The sequence below is a fragment of the Mobula hypostoma genome, chromosome 17, assembly GCF_963921235.1.
Source record: "Mobula hypostoma chromosome 17, sMobHyp1.1, whole genome shotgun sequence".
Lineage (NCBI taxonomy): Eukaryota > Metazoa > Chordata > Chondrichthyes > Myliobatiformes > Myliobatidae > Mobula > Mobula hypostoma.
Genome location: NC_086113.1, coordinates 44,630,387 through 44,653,472, shown reverse-complemented (window position 1 = coordinate 44,653,472; position 23,086 = coordinate 44,630,387). Strand labels below are relative to the sequence as shown.

The window sequence follows — 23,086 nt, the reverse complement described above, 5'->3', positions numbered from 1 at the left end:
GATAGTTTACTTTTATATTTCATATTTTTCTCATCATTTTAGTTGCTTTCTGTTAGTTTTATAAGCTTCCCAATCCTTCATATTTCTAGCAACATACATCAAAGTTGCTGGTGAACGCAGCAGGCCAAGCAGCATCTATAGGAAGAGGCGCAGTCGACATTTCAGGCCGAGACCCTTCGTCAGGACTAACTGAAGGAAGAGTTAGTCCTGACGAAGGGTCTCGGCCTGAAACGTCAACTGCGCCTCTTCCTATAGATGCTGCTTGGCCTGCTGCGTTCACCAGCAACTTTGATGTATGTTGCTTGAATTTCCAGCATCTGCAGAATTCCTGTTGTTTGCCTTCATATTTCTACTAATTTTTGTGATATTATATGTTCTCTCTTTTCCTCTTATGTTGTCTTTGACTTCCCTTTTAAGCCATAGTTGTCTCATCCTTCCTTTAGAATACTCCTTTATCTTTGGGATGCATCTACCCTGTGCCTTCCGAATTGCCCCCAGAAACTCCAGCCATTGCTGTTCTGTCCTGCTCATGTCCCATTCAACTTTGGCTACTCCTCTCTCATGCCTCTATAATTCCCATTACTGTACTCCATTGGAATACTTATACATCTGACTTTATCTTCTCCCTCTCAAAATGCAGGATGATTTCTATCATATTATGATCACTTCCTCTGAAGGGTTCTTTTACCTTACGCTCCCTCATCAAATCTGGTTCATGATACAACTTTGCTCTGATTGTACATTTATCAGGTTTGTTCATGGAAAAACTGGTTTCAGCCAATGATGCCAAAAATGTAGCTCCTATGCATGATTTTTGGGACCCATGGTAAGGGAAATCTCACTAGGAAACAGATAGAAGAATCTTTAATAACCTTCACATTGATGCAGGAAGTTTCAGTTATAATGAATTCAATGCCAAATTAGGCAAAGGAATGTTTGGATTATAAAAAAAAAGATAGGAGAAGTTAAAATATTCCACTGTTAAAATATTGCATTGAAATTAAATGCTTTAAAATATGAGACACCAGAAAACCAAAACTTGATGTTTGGCAACTTATCACTTAATTAAAATGTTGATTAATTTTTGAATGAACATCTTTTTACTGAGCCTAGTCCACATACAGAATATAAATGCAGGGATTACTTTATTTCTGTTTTTGAATTTGTTGGATAATACATCAGAATTGAAAGGATACCTAGGATCTGAATGAACAAATTTTTCCTGAATTTAGTCCACGTATATGGGTTAAGTACAGAAATGACAAGATGGGCAATACATCTGAATGATGAATCAGACACTGGGTTAGCATTTTGTGCAGTACATTTTTCAAAGCAATTTCCAAATTTTTGTGTTTCAATAATTACTACTCACATAAATCAAAAAGGTGAATGCTGTTAATCATACCAGTGCCCCAATGACCAGTGCTGTTTACCCTCAAAGGGTTGGCACAAGGTATGTGAACATAAATTTTCTACATTAATTTTGCTGAAATGCATCAAACTGGTATGAAAGAATCATGAAATATTACTTTGTGTGTTTGTCTGAACAATCTAAGGCAGACCACATGGTGGTGCTAATATTTTTAGGAGAGTCATCAATCTTTTGAGTCCAAGTCCACATTGTGAATTTTAGCAATACAGGGAAAAGCTACTTGTATTAGCATCTACATTTATTTTTGGACCTCAACCCTACTTTCTTACATGTTTATTGTTGCTTTCACTTCTCTTTACACATATCCAAATGCATCATATTATCATTGGGCTTACCAATTATTCAAAGATCAATGGACGTATTCAATAGTTCTGTTAACCTCTATATGAATAGAAGAATTTTTTTTCAAGTCAATGTAAAGTCAAATTATAAAGCACTTCTCCTGAAGCTCTTCATTGCCATTTTTCTAATATTTATCAATTGTTATCAATGGATGCATGCAATTATATAAAAATAAACTTCTACAATTTTATCTTGAAGAACATTTCCTTAGTCAGAATGCCTGATAGCATAGGTCTGTAAGAAATGGGTATAGTTTTGAATTCATGTTGTTTATGCAAAGGCTCAACTGCTGCCAGTGCATTAGTGGATCAAAGGATCCATGTGGGAGAGTACATGCAGTATCAGTGGTTTATTTATTTGTGGTAGCTGTTATTGCCAGCAAGGACTACACTTATTATTCATCCTACATTTAGCAATGAATTACCATGATCATCTTTCAGGATTTTGTTCAGGTGACAATTACAGAATAACTTTGCAAGTCCAAGCTATAATTGTAGCCAACATTGAGGAGGAAATGGTCATGCGCCTGTCGTTCTGACTCTTCTAGGTATTGGAGAATGAAAGTTGCCATTCTCCCAACAGCCTTATATTAGGAGACCTAATGCACAAATTCCCTCATGGTACGTTTTTTTAAATATTAAACTTGACCCTCCTACGCCGAATACAGTGATCAAAGTAAATGGAACAAAGGTGTTCTACATCATTCCATCTAGACAGGTGAACACAACAGTATAACTCTCCAATAAAACATTTTGCACCTAATGGCAAACTGGTAGAGGATATTTAACCAAACAATACTTTTCCAGAAAATATATTTTCATGTATTTTTCATTTGCACTATTAAAATATAAAATATTCTACATTCGAATCTTGATGACGGCAACTGTCTTTTTGCTGTGCTCATGTGTACTGCTGGTCATGAACCTTTTGATGTACAGAGCAATTGAGTGGTCTGTGTACACAGTTCACTTGGGTTTAGTTGTCATGTGCAAAAAGTAATCAAGAAGGTTAATTGAATGTTCACCTTACTAGTCAGTGGCTGAAATGTAAAAGGGATGAAACAGCACTGTAGCTTCATAAACCCTAGTTAGCAATATCTTATGTACTCTGCACTTTGATAATGTGGCCCTTGAAGAGGTGCAGTGAAAATTAAGAACAAGCCAAGAAGCATTTGCAATAAGTCTTTGAGCTTTTTGAGTCTGGTCCAACATTCTACATCATTGCTGAACTTTTATATCAACTCCAATTTGGTACTTTCTGATCAACTCATTTGGTTCCTTTATTATTTAAAAAAAGTCGATTAGTCTCAGATTTGATTTTATGTTTTATCTGTTCTTTGATGTAGATACTTCTACCAATTCATTAACCTTTGGAAAATAAATTTATCCTGATCTTATTCTAAAACTCTAACTCTTAAGCCAAGAGAAAGAGTCTTTCAATAATTATTCCGTCAGTATCAGTGAATTTATTTATTTCAACACAACCATTTCTCATTCTTTGAAACTCTAGAGCTGTGTACATACATCTACTGATGCCTCTGGACACGTCTTCGGTGATGTTCCTGGAATCATCGGGTGTTTAGGGTCTTTCAACATCATACACGCTCCTCCAATTGACCCAGCCGGGGCTGATCAGACCCCAGCTTTTGTCCAGGTGGCTAGCTACTTACGACTCCATAGTTTCCCTCTTTTGAGCCACTGCCATCTTGAGGCCCTCTCTGCTGCATCAAATGGCTCTCCTCTTCCTCTCTCCCTCGATACCCAAATTGCTGAAGGCTCTAGCTAAGGAAAGGGCTGCGAATCCTGTGGAGATTGGGAGACACCTCGCTCTCCATCCAACCTGCTGACAGTTGCTGACCAGTCCTGCGTACTTGGAGAGCTTCCTTTCAAAGGCCTCTTCCAAGCTATCTTCCCATGGGACTGTCAGCTCCAGCAGCACTACTTGCTTAGTAGACTCAGACACAAGGACAATGTCTGGTCACAGGTTGGTGGCTGCGATATGGTTGGGAAACTTCAGCTGCCGTTTGAGGTCCAGCCACAGCTGCCAGTCACTTGCAGAGGACAGGATGCCTGCAGATGTTATTTTGGTGGGTATTGGCTGCTCCCCAGCTCTGACAAAGGCAATGGTCTGCTTGGAGGGTCAGGACCGCTTCGCCCACTCAACTCCTGCACTGATGGCTTCAGCGATGGTCTTCAGGACCTGATCATTCCTCCATCGGTACCGTCCCTTCCGCAGTCGCTGAGGATGTGCTGCAGGGTTCCTCACTTGGAGCACAGTGGGCACGCAGATGAATCTGCCTTGCCCCATGTGTGTAGGTTTGATGGACATGGAAGCAGATCATACACTGCCTGGATGAGAAATTGCATGCATAGGTTAACATAGGTTATGCTAAATTACCTTTGTCACATCCTTCAAATATTAAATATACTTTTCCCTGTGTAAAGAGTCTGAAAGGACATGCAGTATTTGGAATCTCACCAAACCCAAGATAATTGGAATCTATGTCTTCTTTAGACTTCTGCACCAGTCCCTTCACTATGAAAATGGAGATATACTAACCTTTCTAGTTGCCTGCTTTGCCTGCTCATTAACATTGTGATCCATATGGGAGGATACTCCAATCAATTTGAATACCAATACTTACTAAATTTACATCAAAGCAATTCTGCAATCAATCCACTCCAATCAATATTACTAAATGCATCACAAAGATATGCTGCTTTGTAATCTTCCTAACAACAGAGATAATGTCATACACCATGTAATTCACCATTTTCCTCAATCACTTAAGCTGTCCAAGTTCCTTTGCAGATACCTTCTGTCCTTAGTTAGCCATTACACCACTGGCATTTGGGGCAGCAATGAAGGTCCTCCAGTTCTGTCTGTCCTTGGTCATCTTTTCTATTATGTACCAGGGATGGCTCAGGGTACACGGATGTATAAGGACCCAGAACGAGGGGTCACAGTTTGAGGATAAAGGGGAAGCCTTTTAGGACCGAGATGAGGAAAAACTTCTTCACACAGAGAGTGGTGAATCTGTGGAATTCTCGGCCACAGGAAACAGTTGAGGCCAGTTCATTGGCTATATTTAAGAGGGAGTTAGATATGGCCCTTGTGGCTACAGGGGTCAGGGGGTATGGAGGGAAGGCAGGTACAGGGTTCTGAGTTGGATGATCAGCCATGATCATACTGAATGGCAGTGCAGGCTCGAAGGGCCGAATGGCCTACTCCTGCACCTATTTTCTATATTTCTATGTTTTTTATTTCTGAAGCAGTTCTGTGGACCAGTCAGGGAGGCTAGCTCTGAGCTGAACTCGCAAACCTGGAGGACCAGTGAACCACTCTTAGTTTGGCCTCTACCCTTTGATCTGTTTGGTATAAGTGACCCTACCAAGAGCCACAGGATAAGGTCCTGACTCCAGCCAGCATAGTTCTCTATATCACTGAGGCAAGCAAGCCTTCAAACCACAACAAGGTTGTAGTCCTCTTGGAGGTTTTCAGGCCTGGTCAAAACTTAATTTCCTACCTATCTCTTTATCATGAACAACTATCAGCTAACTAACTGGTAACTATGAAATAATTGATATAGACTCAGTAGCCACTTTATTAGACATACCTGTACACCTGCTTGTTAATGCAAACATCTAATTAACCAATTATATGGCAGCAACTCATTGCATAAAAGCATGCAGACATGGTCAAGAGGTTTAGGTGCTGTTCAGACCAAACATAAGAAAGGGGAAGAAATTGAATCGTAGTGACTTTGACAATGAAATGATTGTTGGTGCCAGACAGTGGTGGTTTGAGTGTCTCAGAAACTGCTGATCTGGGCTTTTCCACACACAACAGTCTCTAGAGTTTACAGAGAATGGTGTGAAAAAAAAGACATCCAATGAGTCGCAGTCCAGTGGGCAAAACACCTTGTTAATGAGAGAGGTCACAGGAGAATGGCCAGACTGGTTCGAACTGACAGAAAGACGACAGTAATTCAAATAACCATGTGTTACAAAAGAGGTGTGCAGAAGAGATTTCTTGAATGCGCACCACATCAAACCTTGAAATTGATGGGATACAGCAGCAGAAGACCATGAACATGCACTCAGGCCCACTTTGTTAGGTACAGGAGATAGCTAATAAAGTGACCCTAAGTGTAGATGTAAATTTATAGAGTCCACCAGCCCACAATCCTGGCCCTCTGCAAAAATGACCCCTTATAGCGGAGGTACTTAATGAGGTAGCAGAGGTATTTAATGAATACTTTGCTTCAGTATTCATCAGGGAAAATGACCTTGGCAATTGTGGAGATAACTTACAGTGGACTGAAATGCTTCAGCATATAGATATTAGGAAAGAGGATGTGTTGGAGCTTTTGAAAAACATTAAGTTAGATAAGTCACCAGGACCGGATGAGATACACCCCAGGCTACTGTGGGAAGCGAGGGAGAAGATTGCTGAGCCTTTTGCGATGATCTTTGCATCATTAAGAGACGGGAGAAATACCAGGATTGGAGGTTTGCAAATGCTGTTCCCTTGTTCAAGAAAGGGAGTAGAGATAACCCAGGAAATTATAGACCAGTGAGTCTGACTTCAGTGGTGGGCAAGTTATTGGAGAAGATCTGAGAGGCAGGATTTATGAGTATTTGGAGAGACATAATCTGACTAGGGATAGTCAGCATGGCTTTGGCAAGGGCAGGTCATGCCTTACGAGCCTGATTGAATTCGTTGAGGATGTGACTAAACACATTGATGAAGGTACAGCAGTGGATGTAGTGTATATGATCTTCAGTAAGGCATTTGATAAGGTTCTCCATGCAAGGCTCTTTCAGAAAGTAAAGAGGCATGGGATCCAAGGAGACCTTGCTTTGTGGATCCAGAATTGGCTTGCCCACAGAAGGTAAAGGGTGGTTGTAGATGGTTCGTATTCTGCATGGACGTCGGTGAACAGTGGCATCCTGCAGGGATCTGTTCTGGGACTCCCTTCTTTTTGTGATTTTTATAAATGACCTGGATAAAGTAGAAGGGTGCGTTAGTAAGTTTGCTGATGATACAGAGGTTGGGGGTGTTGTGGATAGCCTGGAGGGTTGTCAGAGATTACAGCGGGACATCGATAGGATGAAGAACTGGGCTGTGAAGTGGCAGATGGACTTCAACCCAGATAAGTGTAAACTGGTTCATTTCAGTAGGTCAGATTTGAGGACGTTACATCCTCAATTAAAACAGAGTTGTCAAACATGATTCCCCTTTCTTAAAAATCTGTTAAGATAGTGACGGACTTTAGGAAGACTAAGCCTGCATTGCTCCTTGTTACTACTCATGGTGTGGACGTGCATGTGGTGAGGACCCACAAATACCTGGGGGTGCACCAAGATGACAGACTTGAGTGGAGCACCAACACAGAGGCCGTGTACAAGAAGGGCCAGAATCGCCTCTACTTCCTAAGGAGACTGAGGTCCTTCTGAGTACGCAGGCCTCTCCCTCACATGTTCTACCAGTCTGTTGTTGTCAGTACAATCTTCCTCACAGTGGTGTGCTGGGGGAATGGCATCAAGATGGGTGATGCCAACAGATTCTAAAAGCTGATTAGAAAGGCTGGCTCTGTTATAAGAGTCAAAGTGGAACACTGGAGCTATGGTAGAACAAAGGACCCTATGGAAAATTTTGGCAATTCTGGATAATGTTTCTTACCTTTTTGCATGCCACCTTGGCTGAACAGAGGAGCACTGCTCAAAAGAGTGCTATATGAAGTCATTCTTACCCTCAGCCATTAGGCTCTATGATTCAACCTACAGCTGGAGAAATGCTGACCCGCTCCTGTTAGACTATTTGAAGTTACATTTTTTATTCTTTATTACTTCTCTTCTAATATTTGTATATCTGTGCTACTATGACACTGTAATTTCCTTTGGGATTAATAAAGTATCTATCTATCTGATAATTCAAGTGCCTGATACCACATCCTTAATAATTAATGGTTAGTATTTTCTTCCTTTAACCTAATCTTCCATGTTATTATTTCTAACATGTCAGTCCATGGCCTCCTCTACTGCCACGATGAGGCCACACACAGGTTGGAGGAGCAACACTTCATATTCTGCCTGGGTAGTCTCCAACCTGACAGCATGAACATTCATTTCTCTAACTTCCAGTAATTTCTCCCCTTCCCTCTGTTTTCATTCCCCATTCTGGCTTCCCTCTTACACCTTCTATAACCTCTCTCTGGTGTCCTTCCTCCTTCCCCTTCTCCCATTGTCAACCCTCATCTTGTGGACTGTGGCTTATGGATTGCTGCAAACATAACAGCCCAAGTCTCAAAATGGACAAGACCAAAGAGATTATTATGGCTAACCTGCACATCAATGGCTACTCATGGGAGATTCAATAGCACCAAGTTTCTTAGAGTGCATATCATGGATGATCTCAGCTGGTCTCTCAACACCTCCTCTTTAGTCAAGGAAACACAACAGTGTCTCTACTACCTGAGGAGCTTGAGGCAAATGAGGCTCCCCACTCCCTTTCTAACCACTTCCTACTAGAGTACTATTGAGAGTGTAACACTAAACCACTATCACCATCTGATATGGGAATATCCAGGAATCTAACTGCATGACACTGCATTGGATTGTGAGGACTGCTGAGAAAATCATCAGGGTCTCTTACACTCAACCCGATCCATGACATACACCAGAAGCATTACATTCGCAGAGCCTTCAGTATTGTCAAGGACTACTCCCATCCGAACTATGATCTCTTTGACCTCCTACTGTAAGGCAGAAGGTATTGCAGTGTAAGAACAAGGAATCTTAGGCTGGGTAACAGGCTGAGACCTTTGAATACCCGGCTACCTCCCAATACATACTATTTATGATGGCACCAGTAACAGTAATACTGCTGTATATTTAACTTCATCATATATTCACGGTATGTCAACCTGTACATCTATAGGGTCTTGACATGTGGCCAAGTGGTTAAAGCGTCAGTCTAGTGATCTGAAGGTCGCTAGTTCGAGCCTCAGCTGAGGCAACGTGTTGTGTCCTTGAGCAAGGCACTTAACCACACACTGCTCTGCAACAACACCGGTGCCAATCTGTATCAGCCCTAGTGCCCTTCCTTTGGACAACATCGGTGGTGTGGAGAGGGGAGACTTGCAGCATGGGCAACTGCCAGTCTTCCATACAACCTTTCCAAGGCCTGCGCCCTGGAAACCTTCCAAGGCTAACGATTGCCTATCTATCACATCTATAAAATACACTTTTAAATCTGTTAATATTATTGTGTTATTATTATTTGATGTGATATATGTATTGTGATTTGCTCCTTGGTCCCTGAGGAACATTGTTTCATTTAGCTATATACATGTGTATGATTGAATGACAATAAAATTGAACTTCTATCAGATTCTTTTTTCCTGCAGCCCTTGACCTTTTCCACCTTTCACCTCCCAGCTTCTTACTTAATCTCCTCCACTCCCACCCACCTACTTTATCCCTCACCTGGCTTCACATTTCTCCTGCCAGCATGTACCCCTTCTCCTCCACCCCCCCCCCACCTTCTTATTCTGGCTCATGTCCCCTTACTTTCCAGTCCAGATGGCAGGTCTTGGCTCAAAACCTTGACTGTTCATTCCTCTCCACAGATGTTGCCCGACCTGCTGGGTTCCTTCAGAATTATGTGTGCTTCCAACACCTGCAGAATCTATTTTACTTGTGATTTATCACCTGATTAAAAAAAAACAGATTTATTATCACAGACCAATGACATGAAATTTCTTGTTGTATGGCAGCAGTATATTGCAAAGTCACAAAAACCCATGAGCTAAAAAATAAATAAATAATGCAAAAAAAGAAGGGAATAACCAGGCAGTGTTCATGGACCATTCAGAAGGGGAATAAGTTATTCCTAAATAATTGAGAGTCTTTAGGGTCCTGTACATCCTCCATGATGGTAGTAAAGAGAAGTGGGCATGTCCCAGATGGCAAGGGTCCTTAATGATTGATGCTAGGATTAGATTATAGGATTACATAAATTAATTTTGTGTTATAATGAATGTTGACGAAGGAGTGACTTGACTGTTTTCTAAGGTATGAAATGAATAGACAAGACATATGCAGAAACATTTTCCACTGGGAAGGGAGTCCCAGTAACAGCATGAGAACAGACATTTTGGTCCTCAGCCACATCAGTGACTCATTTTACACTAATCCCATCTCAACCTATTTTACTTTCTCCACACTCCCATCAATTTCCTAGATTCTACACCCTTGAGGTAATTTAAGGTGGCCAATTAACCTATCAGCCCACATTTGTGGACAAGGACAAGGGGTCATAACCTTAAAATCAGAGCTAGCCTTTTCACCGGTCAGCTATGAAACATTTTTTTCATGCAAGTCAGGGGTTCCCAATCCCGGGTCCACAGACCCCTCAGTTAGTGGTAGGGGTCCATGGCATAAAAAAAAGGTTGGGAACCCCTGATGTAAATGCTGGTAAACATTTGGAAAACATTACAATAGCATACCAGCTGAATTATTAATTTTAAATCTTAACATCAATAATTGTTGCTATCCAAGGATATCAACAGCATGGAGCAAATATTAGGTGGCTGCAATTATGATGCGACAACTGTGATCTCAGTGAACATACTGGAGATGCTGTAGGTTCTTGCTGCTCCTAATTTAAATAGAGCTAAAATTAGAATCTGATGTAGCCACATTTTAACTTATCAGTTTAACTTCTTTTTACAGACACATATAGCACGCTCAATAATTTTAGATTGACTTTAATAATTTTTCCAATGGTGAACGTGCATTTGAATTGCAGAGTTGTTTCATCTAGACTCCAGTTTTGATCACTATTTTGCATTTCTGTAGCTTCTATCAACAACAATAACAGAATCCAAACTATTGTAAATAACGATAGCTACAATAGCAAACAGAGCAAGTTGTTTATACCTGATATGGACATCAGCAAGATGGTGTTCATTCTTAGGAGATTCAACGGCACCGAAATAAAAAAAAAGTAGCTTGCTGAATTGAAGATCAGGCGTAGTCTCTGTAATTATAATATCATTTTTTCACCCATGACACAGTGAGCAAGTTTTCAGCTATCTCATCAATTCCTTGAGCTCTTCACCTTAAACCCCAGCCATCAAATCTTACAAAACATTGGCGGAACTCAGCAGGTCAGTCGTCCAGGGTTTGCTGCGTTGCCCCAGGTTCTAGCACCAGCAGTCCCTTGCGACCTCACACTAATCTTGCCTACTTTGGGTTTCGCCCTCTCGTTAAAGCCCTCCGATGACCGCCCCACTTAAGTCATTCACTGAGTAGGTCAAACACATTAAAGGGATGCCGTTCAATCCCGAGTCTCAGAGTTGCAGGTAAAGCTCGCCAGAAATTAGCGTACATTCCACCAAAGACCTTTTGAAGGTTTGGTAGGAGATGAGGAAGAACTGAGAGGGAAGGGACTTAACTGTTGACTATCCTCGTCGGAGGGAGGGGGAATCCATTGAGTTTGGTGGTAACTGCGGTGAGTTGTCTTGCCAGCCACCACCACGCTCACTTGCTGATGACTACGATTGGCTGCTTTGGGCCTTGGCCACTCTCGAGCGTGTCGGAGAGGGGCTGGGACTGTTTCGGGAGATACCGCGTTTGCGCAGGGAGACGGAGAGAGATTCCCGACAGTTCTCGCGCTTCCATTCCGGAGCTAGCGCGAGAGACGGAGACGAGGACGGGGGAAGGGTAGGGAGGAGACTAGGGAGCAGCTCGGCTGTTGCGCGGCGGAGCTGAGCTCTTCCTGCACTGTCTTGGCGGATGCTGATGCTGCTCTGGTCCTCTCAGCTTTTCCCTGATAGGATGATGCCAGTACACCTCTAGGAATTTTTTTTCTCCCTCTTTTAAAGAGCGACAGAGAAAGAGAGACGGCTTTCCCCACACCCCATCTGACATTACCTGGAAGCGCACGGACTCGGTAAGTCTCAACGAAAATGGCATTTTTTTCTCGTGCAAGACTATTAGTTTAAGGTGGTTTTAAATTAGTTAAAGGAGCGCCGTTCCGTTACCAAGAGACAGTAACCGCTTTCTTAGTCATTGTATAGATTATATCTACGTTTCAAATAGTGAAATGGTGTGTCCTCCTGCAATTGGGGGTGGGGTGGGATTTAGAGTGGTGGTGAAAGGGATGGGGTGTTTAACAAAAATGTGTGCCTGCAAGTGCAATTAATGTTTTTAATATTCAAACAAAAGATGCCTGAAATCAATTTTAGCCTTGCCACTGATCTCTAGCGCTAATGGAAATGTGATATTTTGATGTATATTTAATGGCTCTGTTCTGACTCCCGTCAACCCAGCTCCGTGTCTCCATTGTCGTATAGGACTGCTGTAACGTCGTATCTAGACACCACTTCACTGTGTTGGTAGTGGTGAACCTTAGTTTTATACACGAAAAAGGGGGATGCATCATACTTTTGTTTTAATCATGCGGCTCCTTCATGTCGCTGACGTCTTGCATCGATGTGTGCGCAGCCGGCGGAGGAAGGGGACCGGAGGCGACTCTAAGGTGGGATGGAGGCGTTACATTGTGCATCTTAGTTGCAAGAAAGCTGTTAACATTGAAGAAGGGATCAAAATGTATCAGGTTGCATTTGCACTCTAGGTTGCCGTTTTAATTTAATGAGTGCATGAAAATGTGAAACAGACCCTTTTTTAAAAAAAATCGTTTACTTAAGTTCTCGTATCTTGATATCGGCAACCGGAATTGCCAGTTAAGTTATGATGTTGCTGTTTTAAATTCGCCATCATTTGGGTGCGACGCTATTACTGAAGCTCCAGCGTATAATAGCAGTTACATAAATGAATATTGTTTCGCGGTTTTAGGCACTGCTCTGCGTCGGGAGTTAGGAGACTTGGTTTAACCCCTCCCTCCTTCCTCGCTGAGCTGGTTATCGATCTTGTCTACCAGTGCGTGGGTCCAACAGAAATAATAAAAGGGAAAGTCGGGACTGGTTAATCTAATAAAGTATCTTGCAACATTCGTTTACGAGGGAGAACCTGGTTTGTTCAAAGCTGAAACATCTCAGCCTTCAGGAGCTGAATTAAGGCGTGAATCAGACGAGCAGGGATGAGGTTTCACCCACGTCTCGAGCTTGATTTCCCCAAAACAAAGGGGATGCAGCAGATACTGTGAGTTTATAGCATTAATTGGCAGAGTAGTCGACTAGGTAGAGGTCCGCCAACTTGACCGTGGCTGCATTTTGGTTCGAAGTAACAACGATGCATAAAGCTGCCCTGAGTGGAGTGGGATCTGGGGGCAATTGAAGGCGACTGGGACATGTCATTTGCTACTGCTCAAAATTCATGAACACGCTGACTTTCCTTAGCATATCTCTGTATCTTCAGCTCAATTTGCTCCTCTATGAAGAAGGTTGAATGTTTAAACTTGTCATTTAATTCACTACTGAGTCAACGTGCCAAGGCCTGTTCCTGCATTTACTTTTATCTGGCATATAATAACATGTAGCAGGTTGAAATTAATTCATTGTCTGGTGGACTGAAAATCTATTACCAAACCAATTAGATTCCAAACAATGGAAATCAGATTAATGACTTCATTTTCTACATTCCCTCTTGGATGAAATTGTACTGACGACCTGATGATTGTGTATCTGATGAGGCCAAACCATAATTGTCTGCAAGCCATTAACCTGTTGGAGGCATGAACACCAGGGGATCTTAGCTAATTTTTATTTTTCTCTCTATAAATGCCTTTGGCATTCCTATGTTATTGCACCTCTCCTGTCTTCCTGACTTGTGTTTATTAACTTGGGACGATTGCAGGTTAAACCCTCCAGTTTACCTGCTGGCTGTGGTTCAGCTGCTGCTCAACCTGACTAGCTTGGAGATCAGGATGGAAGACTAATATTTTCTGTAATCTAGCGCTCATGAACACAAGCTTCAGGCCGTCCTTCTTCCAGGCTTTCAGACACAGAGTTGCACCTTCTTGGAAAGGCCTTTTGAGGGTTGTGTGTCTCTCTTTTCCAATTATTTCTTCACCTGCAACTTTGGCAGAACTGCTAAAGATTAGGATCTACCCTATTTTTTTAATTGTCCTCAGAAGAAATTACATTGTTTCATTATCATCACCTAACAAACAGTACTTTTAAACGAGAAAAAGACTGAAGGAAGCTCAATCTGAAACATGACTGCTTTTCTTTCCGCAGATGTTGCTTGACTGGTTGAATTCTTCCAGCATTTCCTTTTGTTTGAAAAAGATTTAACTGTTGGAAAGAAGTACCTTTGTATTACTAAAATACAAACAACTTGTTGGAAACATTTTGTTTGTACAATAGCTAATGGTGCAGAGTCAAAGTGTGGTTTCAACAATTTATGTCAGTTATTGTCTATAAATTATGACAACCACATTACAGCAACTTTTGGCAATTCACAGAATATTTATTTACTTGTTTGTTATAATTGTCTTTTGGGATTGTTGGTCCAGTTGGTTACTAATATAGTATCTGAAAAACCTGTAACTTTTTCCTTTGAACTAAAGATTTCTCTCATGATGGCTTCTGTCTGTACACTCATAGCAATGATTGCTCCATTCTTGACTTGGATAACTCCTCTTTAAAGATCACATAAGCCATCAGTAGCTTGTGTCCACCTGAGCCCCTCAAAAACTCTACTGCTTTTCCAGCCCTGGTTTGTTTATTTCGAGATAAAGTGCAGAATAGGCCCTTCCAGCCCTTCAAGCCGCACCACTCCACACTCTTGGCAACTCTGATTTAGTCCTAACCTGATCATGGGACAATTTACAAGGACAAATTAACCTATCTGATACATCTTTGGACCGTGGAAGGAAACAGCAGGACCCAGAGAAACCCCATGCCTGCCATGGGGAGGACATACAGAGGATGCTGGGACTGAACTCTGAACTCTGATGCCCCAAGCTATAATAGCATCATGTTAACTGCTACACTACCATGGTGACTCAAGTACCTTTCTCCCAAGTATTGGCTCTCCAGAGTAGCAATGCTTCTGCTACAGCTTTATGTTGACTCCTGCTCATTTCTTTTGGTCCCAACACAATTTCTGCTCATGTCTACTTGCTCTGGCGTTGGATTTGGTTAGTATAAGAATTGGAGATACAGCTGGCCCCAATATTTTGGTCCTAGAACCATGTTTAATTTTGCTTTGGAAACATAAGGGAAATTGTGATTTAACAGACACTAATAACATTCCTATTTTGTTCCTTTTGGGATGAAAGTTTAGAGAGGTGACTAAAACCTTGGATGAATATAAACTATATAAATGCAGTAAGCTGTATGGTTCAGGAGGAGATGCGGATGACAGAATTTTCTCCTACTGATTAAAGAGGGATAAATGGGAGGGATGGAGCATATCCACAGAAGTTGAAAACCCGCAGAACAAACGATTGGCTCAGGATAAATCATAAACGTGGGTCATTAAAGTGACACCATGGGAGAGGCTGTGGATGACATCAATGGAATGAAGGAAAAGGAATCAATTACATCTGTAAGGTTTGGTATTATTGGGCAGGCAAGAGTGGGATTGAATGCGACCAGTGATCTGATATGGAGTTTATTCAAAAAAAAAATAACTGGGAGTTGCAAACCATTCACAGTAATTTGGTGAGAGTTAAAAGGAACAGAGATGGGCACGGCTGTGGTGATGAAAGTGAAGTTTGTATCTAGATCAGATATGGCTCAGGAAATTTGCCAGAGGAAAGTACTTGCATTGGCTTTAGTGCTTTGGTGCGGCTGAGGGAGCCACACGAAGGCCTTCATTTGATTGTTAAAATTGAATATCTCACAAAGTTGTAATTTCTGACTCTAAAGAATACCTCGGCTAAATAGGCCATGTAGTTGTCCTGTCTTTTAGGGAATCCTGCATTTGGGGTAGCAGTGCTTTGGATGAGATGTTGAAAACTAAGTTTCTTTCTGCTCTTTGGAAGTTCCTGATAGGCCAGTTATCTGCAGCATATCAGTCAATATTTATTTCTCTGAAAATTCTTAGACTATTTGACCATTTCTACATTGGCTTGTAGGAAATGTGTGCAAATTGGTTGTTGGATTTCCTACAACAAGGACTACAGATTTAGTCGTTTCGTAGTTGTACAGCAGCATGGGACTTTTTTTTGAATTGGCAAGAAATTTGCATATGCAAATTATTTTGACAATACAAAACTTGTATGTGCACCTGTCAGAATAAAAGGTAAAGATAACAGGTTTAGGGAACCTTGGTTTTCAAGAGATATTGAAGCCCTGGTTAAGAGAAAAAAAAAGGAGGCGCATAGGGATGTGTAGGTAGATGGGACGAAATGAGGTACTTGTGGAGTATAAGAAATGCAAGAGAACATTTAGAGAAATCAGGAGGGCTAAAAGGAAGGTGTGAGGTTACCCTAGCAGACAAGGTGAAGGAAATCCTAAACTATGTTAAGAGCAAAAGGATTGCAAGGGACAAAATTGGTCTCTGGAAAATCAAAATGGTAACCTATGCATGGAGGCAAAAGAAATGAGGGAGATCTTAAATGGATTTTTTTTGCACCTCAGGAAGTTGACACGGTCTTTAGAAGTGAGGACAAGCAGCTGCTATGTCGTGGACCCTGTGCAGATTACAGAGGAGGAGGTATTTGCTATTTTGAGGCAAACTAGGGTGGATAGTTCTCCAGTGCCTAATTATTTCCCTTGGACCTTGTGGGAGGCAAGTGCAGAAATTGAAGACATATTTAAATCATCATTAACATCTAGTGAGGTACCAGAGCATTGGAGGATAGCTAATGTTCTACAGTTTAGGCTGTAAAAATAAACCAGGAAATTATAGGCTGGTGAGCCTGATATCAGTAGTGGGAAAGTTATTGGAAGGTACGCTCAGGGACTGGATATAAGCGTATTTGGATAGGCGGGGATTAATTAGGGATAGTCAGCATGATTTTGTGCATGGTAGGTCTTGTCTAACCAATATTAGAGAGTTTTTCAAGGATGTTACCAGGAAAGTTGATGAAGACAAGGTGATGGATGTTGTCTACATGGACTTTATCAAGACATTTGACAAGGTCCTGCATGTGAGGTTGGTCAGGAAGGTTCAGTCACTTCTCATTCACGATGAGATAGTAAATTGGATTAGACATTGGCTTTGTGTGAGAAGCCAGAGAATGGTAGTAGATGGTTGCCTCTCTGACTGGAGGCCTGTGACTAGTGGAATGCTGGGAGAAAGACTATCTGCACTTGCAGTGGGATCTGGACTAGATGGGGAATGGGCTGGTGGAAATGGCAGGTGGAACTTAACGCAGACAGGTGTGAGATATTGCACTTCAATAGGACTGACCGGGGTAGCTCTTAACACAGTGAATGGTAGGGCACAGAGGAGTGCAGTAGAACAAAGGGATCAGACAATACAGGTTCAGAAAGTGACAGCACAGGTAGATAGAGTCGTAAAGAAAGCTTTTGGCTCATTAGCCTTCACAAATCAAAGTACTAAGTACAGGAGATAGGATGTTATGTTGGAATTATATGTAATGTTCTTGATGCCTAATTTGGAGTATTATGTGCAGTTATGGTCTCCTGCCTATCGGAAAGATGCAAATACGATTGAAAGAGTACAGAGAAAATTTACTAGGATGTTTCTGGTAATGGAGGACCTGAATTATGGGAAAGATTGAATAGGTTAGGACTTTATTCCTTGGTACATAGAAGATTGAGGGGAATTTGATAGATGCTATAGTTGGGGTAAATGCAAGCATTTTTTTCTACTGAGGTTGGGTGGGACTACAACAAAAGATGGGTGTAGAGTGAAGGGTGAAAAGCTTGAGGGGAAACTTCACTCAGAGGGTTGTGAGATTGTGGAATGAGCTGCAGTACAAGTGGTGGAGGCGAGCTCGATTTCAACTTTTCAGAGAAGTTTGGGTAGGGATATGGATGGCTATGGTCTGGGTGTAGGCTGATGGGACTAAGCAGTTTAAATGGTTCAGCACAGACTAGATGGGCCAAAGGGCCTGTTTCTGTGTTGCATAGATTTGCAGAGAGACTTGTTTGCATCACTAATTGTAAATTAGGAACACAGTGGAGTGGCGAAGAACCAGATGGTTCCTGTGAAAAGGAAAATAATTTTATAGGAAAGTTTACAGTTTTTAAATGTGAAAGTTTCCTCTGTTGCATTTTAGATGTGTAATACCAGAGGCAGACTCTAATGGCTCAAATTTTGTTGGAGTCTGCCATGTTCCCCTATGTAAACTTCCTTTATTCTTTATTTTCTGAGAAATGAATAGTGAAGAGGCATCAATGGTATAGAAACTGAGTCATAGAGGCTGCTGATTTGGAATTCATCTGGCATATATTTCTTGCTGGATGAAATACATATTGGTAACTGCAAGCATCATTTTGGTAACTGCAAGCATCATTAACCCTACCTTATTTCAGTGCAAAAATCTGTTACCTCAGGGAGCACTGAGCGACGGGGAATAGAATGTAGTATTTCATGAAGCTGAAAGCATTGAATTTGGAGCAAGGATTCCAAATAGAATGTCATATTACGTGAAGTTTAAGCATTGCTTTTAGAGCAGGGGTTGCTTAATGTTCTTGGTCCATGGCATAAAAAAGATTGGGTACCCGTGATCTAGATTGAGTTTATTCTTGTTTTGTAAATGTTACTTTGCTGGATCAAATAACGACAGCACAAAAAGATCGTTACTTATCTCTTCACCCGTTTATTTCTTCGAGCTCAGCCGGCGAGTGAACTTGGACCTGACATCAGGGAGAGAACCTTTCTCATTTCCCCGGTGGTTCTACAAATTCACTGCCTGATGTCAGAATTGTCTGAAGTTATAAGGCCACTGATACAAAAGAACAATCTGTTTGATAGCCATTCCGGCCAAGTCAATGGACTATTGATACAAAAGTACAATCAATTTGTTCGATACTCCAGCCACCTTAATTAAAGAAAAAAATGTCCTACCTGGTTTTCTGGAGCCACAACTTAATTACAAAGATAAGAACATCCATCAAATTTATGCTTTAAATAAAAAGGAATGTTCTGTCTAATTTCCATCAGGTACTGCTTTTTGTCAAATTTAAAAGGTGTGAAAAGCCCAGAGACATCTTATGTGGATCTGGGCGAACTTTAACCTTTATCTTGCTCCAAAGAAAGCAGCTGTGAGACTTTATTCAAACACACTGCAGTCACAGACATAGTCAGTACTTAATTCATTGTTTACAGGGATCTGAGAATCCCCCATTCCCTTAAACTTTATCGGGTATGTCTCGTGATATCAACCTTGTCTTTGAAAGCTTCCCTTCCATGCAAAGTGAAAAGTAAGTATTTCAATTTTATTTGTCCAATGTGAATGAATGAACTAATGAGGGCATGTGTTTCAGGTAACTAATGGGAGTTGTCAACCCATTTTATAGAGGGAGGGATGTTGTATTTGTGAATGCGATGTGTATGTTGTCACAGAGGAAAGACATGGGAAAGAAGGATTAGTGGGGAGAGAGAAAGAGTTATGATTTTGTGGAGAAAAATCTGTAAATGAGTGGAAGAAAAGAGGAAAAGTGAAAATTACTGACAGAACAAGTGCTAGATTGTGGGGGGGCGGGGGAGCTGAGTGCGATGAGACAGAGAGGCAGTCCAGGATTGACAGCCAGTACCACTGCTTAATACCAGCAGTACCACTTTTGACCTCAAAATAGCTTCTCACAGGAGGTAGCGTCCATTATTAAGGACCTCCAGCACCCAGGGCATGCCCTTTTCTCACTGTTAGCATCAGGTAGGAGGTACAGAAGCCTGAAGGCACATACTCAGTGATTCAGGAATGGCTTCTTCCTCTCTGCCATCGAATTCATAAATGGACATTGATCCCATGAACACTACCTCACTTTTTTTTAATATACAGTATTTCTGTTTCTGCAAATTTTTTAATCTATTCAATATACGTAATTGATTTACTTGTCTATCTATTATTTTTTTTTCTGGGCTAGATTATGTATTGCATTGAACTGCTGCTGCTAAGTTAACAAATTTCACATCACATGCTGGTGATGATAAATCTGATTCTGAAGTAGTACCCTTTAGGGAAAACTTCCTCATTTCCAAAACTCTGCTGTCAGATTCCTATTAGTCAGCAGTAGAGATGTCATCAAGTGTATCCAATCATATTGAAAAAAATCTCAGATAACCAGGAGTGCAAGAGAAAATATGTTCAATTGTTAAATTATTAGGCACAAAATAAAGATGGGTGTATATTTGGTGCCGGTATGTGTGGCAACACTTGCAGACTTCCCCAGCACTTTCTTACGTTGTGTTGGCTGTTAACGCAAATGATGCATTCCACCGTGTTTCGATGTACATTTGATAAATGAATCTGGTTAAGGTTGAAAGTGGATTGAATAAGATAACGCAAACAACAGCAATTCTGCAGATGCTGGAAATTCAAGCAACACACATCAAAGTTGCTGGTGAACGCAGCAGGCCAGGCAGCATCTCTACGAAGAGGGACTGTACCTCTTCCTAGAGATGCTGCCTGGCCTGCTACGTTCACCAGCAACTTTGACGTGTGTTGCTCGTATAAGATAATAATATTTCCCTTTCAAATATCAGTGAGGGAATATACTTTATCTGTGAAGGTATATACTTAAAACTAGTATTTTTTAAGACACAGTTTGCAAATCAATAACTAAAGTGAGAGTACATCATTTAAAAACTCAAGCGCCTAGCAGTAAAATGAATTTTTTTTTCATGTATTCTGTAATATGTAACACATGTTCAGCTCATGGCAATGTTCTGTCATGAAACATCTTCCTGGCAACTCCTGTCGTTTTACTCGTCGTATGGCTGAGGCTTGTATATGGTCGTCAATGGCTGGTGATGACCTTAGACTTCGGACAAAAATGGATTCTACTGCACCAGCCAAGACCCTGAAGCTAAGTTTTAATCAACAAGGCCCTGTGGAACTCTGACAGCTGGTTGAGCTATTCTCCCCCCAGGTGGAACCAGCTGTCAGAACTCAACATCTCTGAATGCCAAGAAATTTACAAACATTTAAAAATAATCAAAAATGACAAATTAATCATGCTATTAAAAATGTAACTAATTTTAATTTTTTAAAACATAACAATTAAAACATTTTAAAGCATTTAAAACAATTGATTACATTTGTTAACTGGATCAGTTCAATTAGTTTGGGATGGAAAATAATAACTGAGCTGAGAAGTTGCCTGCTTTGGACCTATCATTGTCCACTGAAATGAGTGAAATTATTGAACCTGCACCAAGTCTACTGTGGTTCAGATCAGCATTCCATTTCCAGTGCCACAGCTAGGAAACTTCAGGAGGTTGGTGCTTTGCCACTGGCCTCCATGAGGAATCTGGCAAGAGAGCACAGAATGAGTAAATTGGAGACTTCCCTGTTCACTTGAGTAGTTCTAAACGGTGTTTTGAATTACTAGTCTTCTGTCCCTGCAAAGAAAAGTTCTGCACCACAGTTAGTGAAACCAGCTTATAAACATCTTAAATCACTGTCATTCAAGTGATTTCCTGTATTTATTCCATTAGGGAAAGCCATAGAACGGCAACCTGTGCCACAGAACTGAATCACTGATTGTAGCTTTGGGATTTCCAGTTAAGCTGCGTCTTGTCAGTTTTGCAAATTGGAGACCATAGATGCAGGATGGAAAAGCTATAAAATCCTAGGCTGTAAAAGAGAAGTGACTGTGCTACAGATAGGAGAAGAAAGAGGCAGAATCAATAGTATTTTTATGAAAAGGGAGAAATCTGAACTGAATCTAATTTTACTTAACTCAGTGCTGTAATGCTCTTGTATTTTAGATCTGTCAGTATACCTATAATTAAAGTGGCACTTAGTGGCCACTTTATTAGGTAACTCACGTGTATATGTTTGTGGTCTTCTGCTTCTGTAGTCCATCCACTTCAAGGTTTCATGTGTTGTGCATTCAGAGACGCTCATCTGCACAGCACTGTTGTAGTGTGGTTATTTGAGTTGCTGTCCCTTTCCTGTCTGCTTGAACCAGTCCGGCCATTCTCCTCTGATCTCTCTCATTAGAAAGGCATTTTTGCTTGCAGAACTGTGACGCTCTGGATGTTTTTTTTTGTTGTTCACACCATTCTCTGTAAACTATAGAGACTGTTATGTGTGAAAATTCCAGGAGACCAGCAGTTTCTGAGATACTCAAGCTAGCTGGTCTAGCACCAATTATCAGTCCATGGCCAAAGTCACTTGATCACATTTTCTTCCCCATTCTAATGATTGTTCTAAACAGCAACTGAACCTCTTGACCATGTCTGCATGCTTTTATGAATTAAGTTGTTGCCATATGATTGGCTGATTAGATATTTGCATTAATGAGCAGGTGCACCAAAAAAGTGGTCACGGATACTCATGGGAACAACAGGTTATAGTTGACAGGAAATGGCTGTAGTAAGATTTGAATGTGACTATGCTTACGGGCAGTCAAGTAAATTCAGAACATATGATCACAATGGGCCACTTTACAGCCAACGGCAGCATATGAAATACGAACATTATCTTGTTCATAATTTTTCATAGCCAATAGTGCATATGAATTAGAGTAACAGTAGTTGATTCAACTCCTTAATACTGTCTGCCATTTAATAAGGTCATGGATGATTTGATTGTAACTTCAACTCCAGATTCCTGTCAACCGTGGTAACATTTCTGCCTTAAAAGATGTTCAAGAACTCTGCTTCCACTGTTGTTTTAGGAAGTGAGTTCCAAAGAATCCTAACACTCTTGATGGGGGAAAGAAGTGCCTCATCTCTGCCCTATGGAGGCAACAGTATCCCGGAAGTTGAAATATCTTCCCTGTCAAGAACCAATGTTCCCTCTAATTTTTAGTAGTCAGTGTGCGCAAAAATCTTATTTTGTGCAAACTTTTTTTCTTGTGACAAAAATATGTACACGCTGAATGCACACATAGCACAGTTTATGTAGGTTTACAAAATATTTGACATAAATCTGAACAGAATAACAACAAAATAACATACATATTTAAGTCACTCAGTTAATTTTTCTCTTTCCTGTCTTTGGCATTTACCTATTCTTTGTAAACTCTATCTAGACTAATACAACTTCCATCCAATTGATAGCTTTTGATTCTTATTAACATATCCAAATAACATTCACCTAAACGGTTTCTCAGCTTGTTTTTGAGGTGATTCATTAGGCTAAAACCTCGCTCACAGTCCGCACTAGACGCAAGAAAGGTTTCCCCAATGTCCATAAACTGTATAAGGTCGCAAAACTGTTCAGTTTGAAGTACAAATGCCAGCATTT

General features: G+C 40.9%; 1 protein-coding gene and 1 long non-coding RNA gene across 6 annotated transcripts in view; one reads left to right on the top strand and one right to left on the bottom strand.

Moving 5' to 3' along the window:
- Nucleotides 1–3,332: 3,332 nt before the first annotated feature.
- On the bottom strand, nucleotides 3,333–11,443 carry LOC134357985 (uncharacterized). Its single transcript, XR_010020768.1, has 3 exons — nucleotides 10,720–11,443; nucleotides 9,349–9,489; nucleotides 3,333–4,122 (listed from the first exon to the last, which is right to left on the bottom strand). It is a non-coding gene; the product is annotated as an uncharacterized LOC134357985 (long non-coding RNA).
- A 100-nt stretch (nucleotides 11,444–11,543) lies between these two features.
- The window catches only part of LOC134357983 (catenin delta-2-like), a 1,288,623-nt gene continuing 1,277,080 nt past the window's right edge, over nucleotides 11,544–23,086 (top strand). For 4 of the 5 annotated variants that reach the window (XM_063069822.1, XM_063069826.1, XM_063069821.1 and 1 more), the window contains exon 1: nucleotides 11,591–11,734. The gene's annotated coding sequence lies outside the window, so the exon portion shown is untranslated. Of the gene's footprint in view, nucleotides 11,735–23,086 lie in introns of all 5 variants that reach the window. The other variant, XM_063069823.1, reaches the window with a different exon arrangement.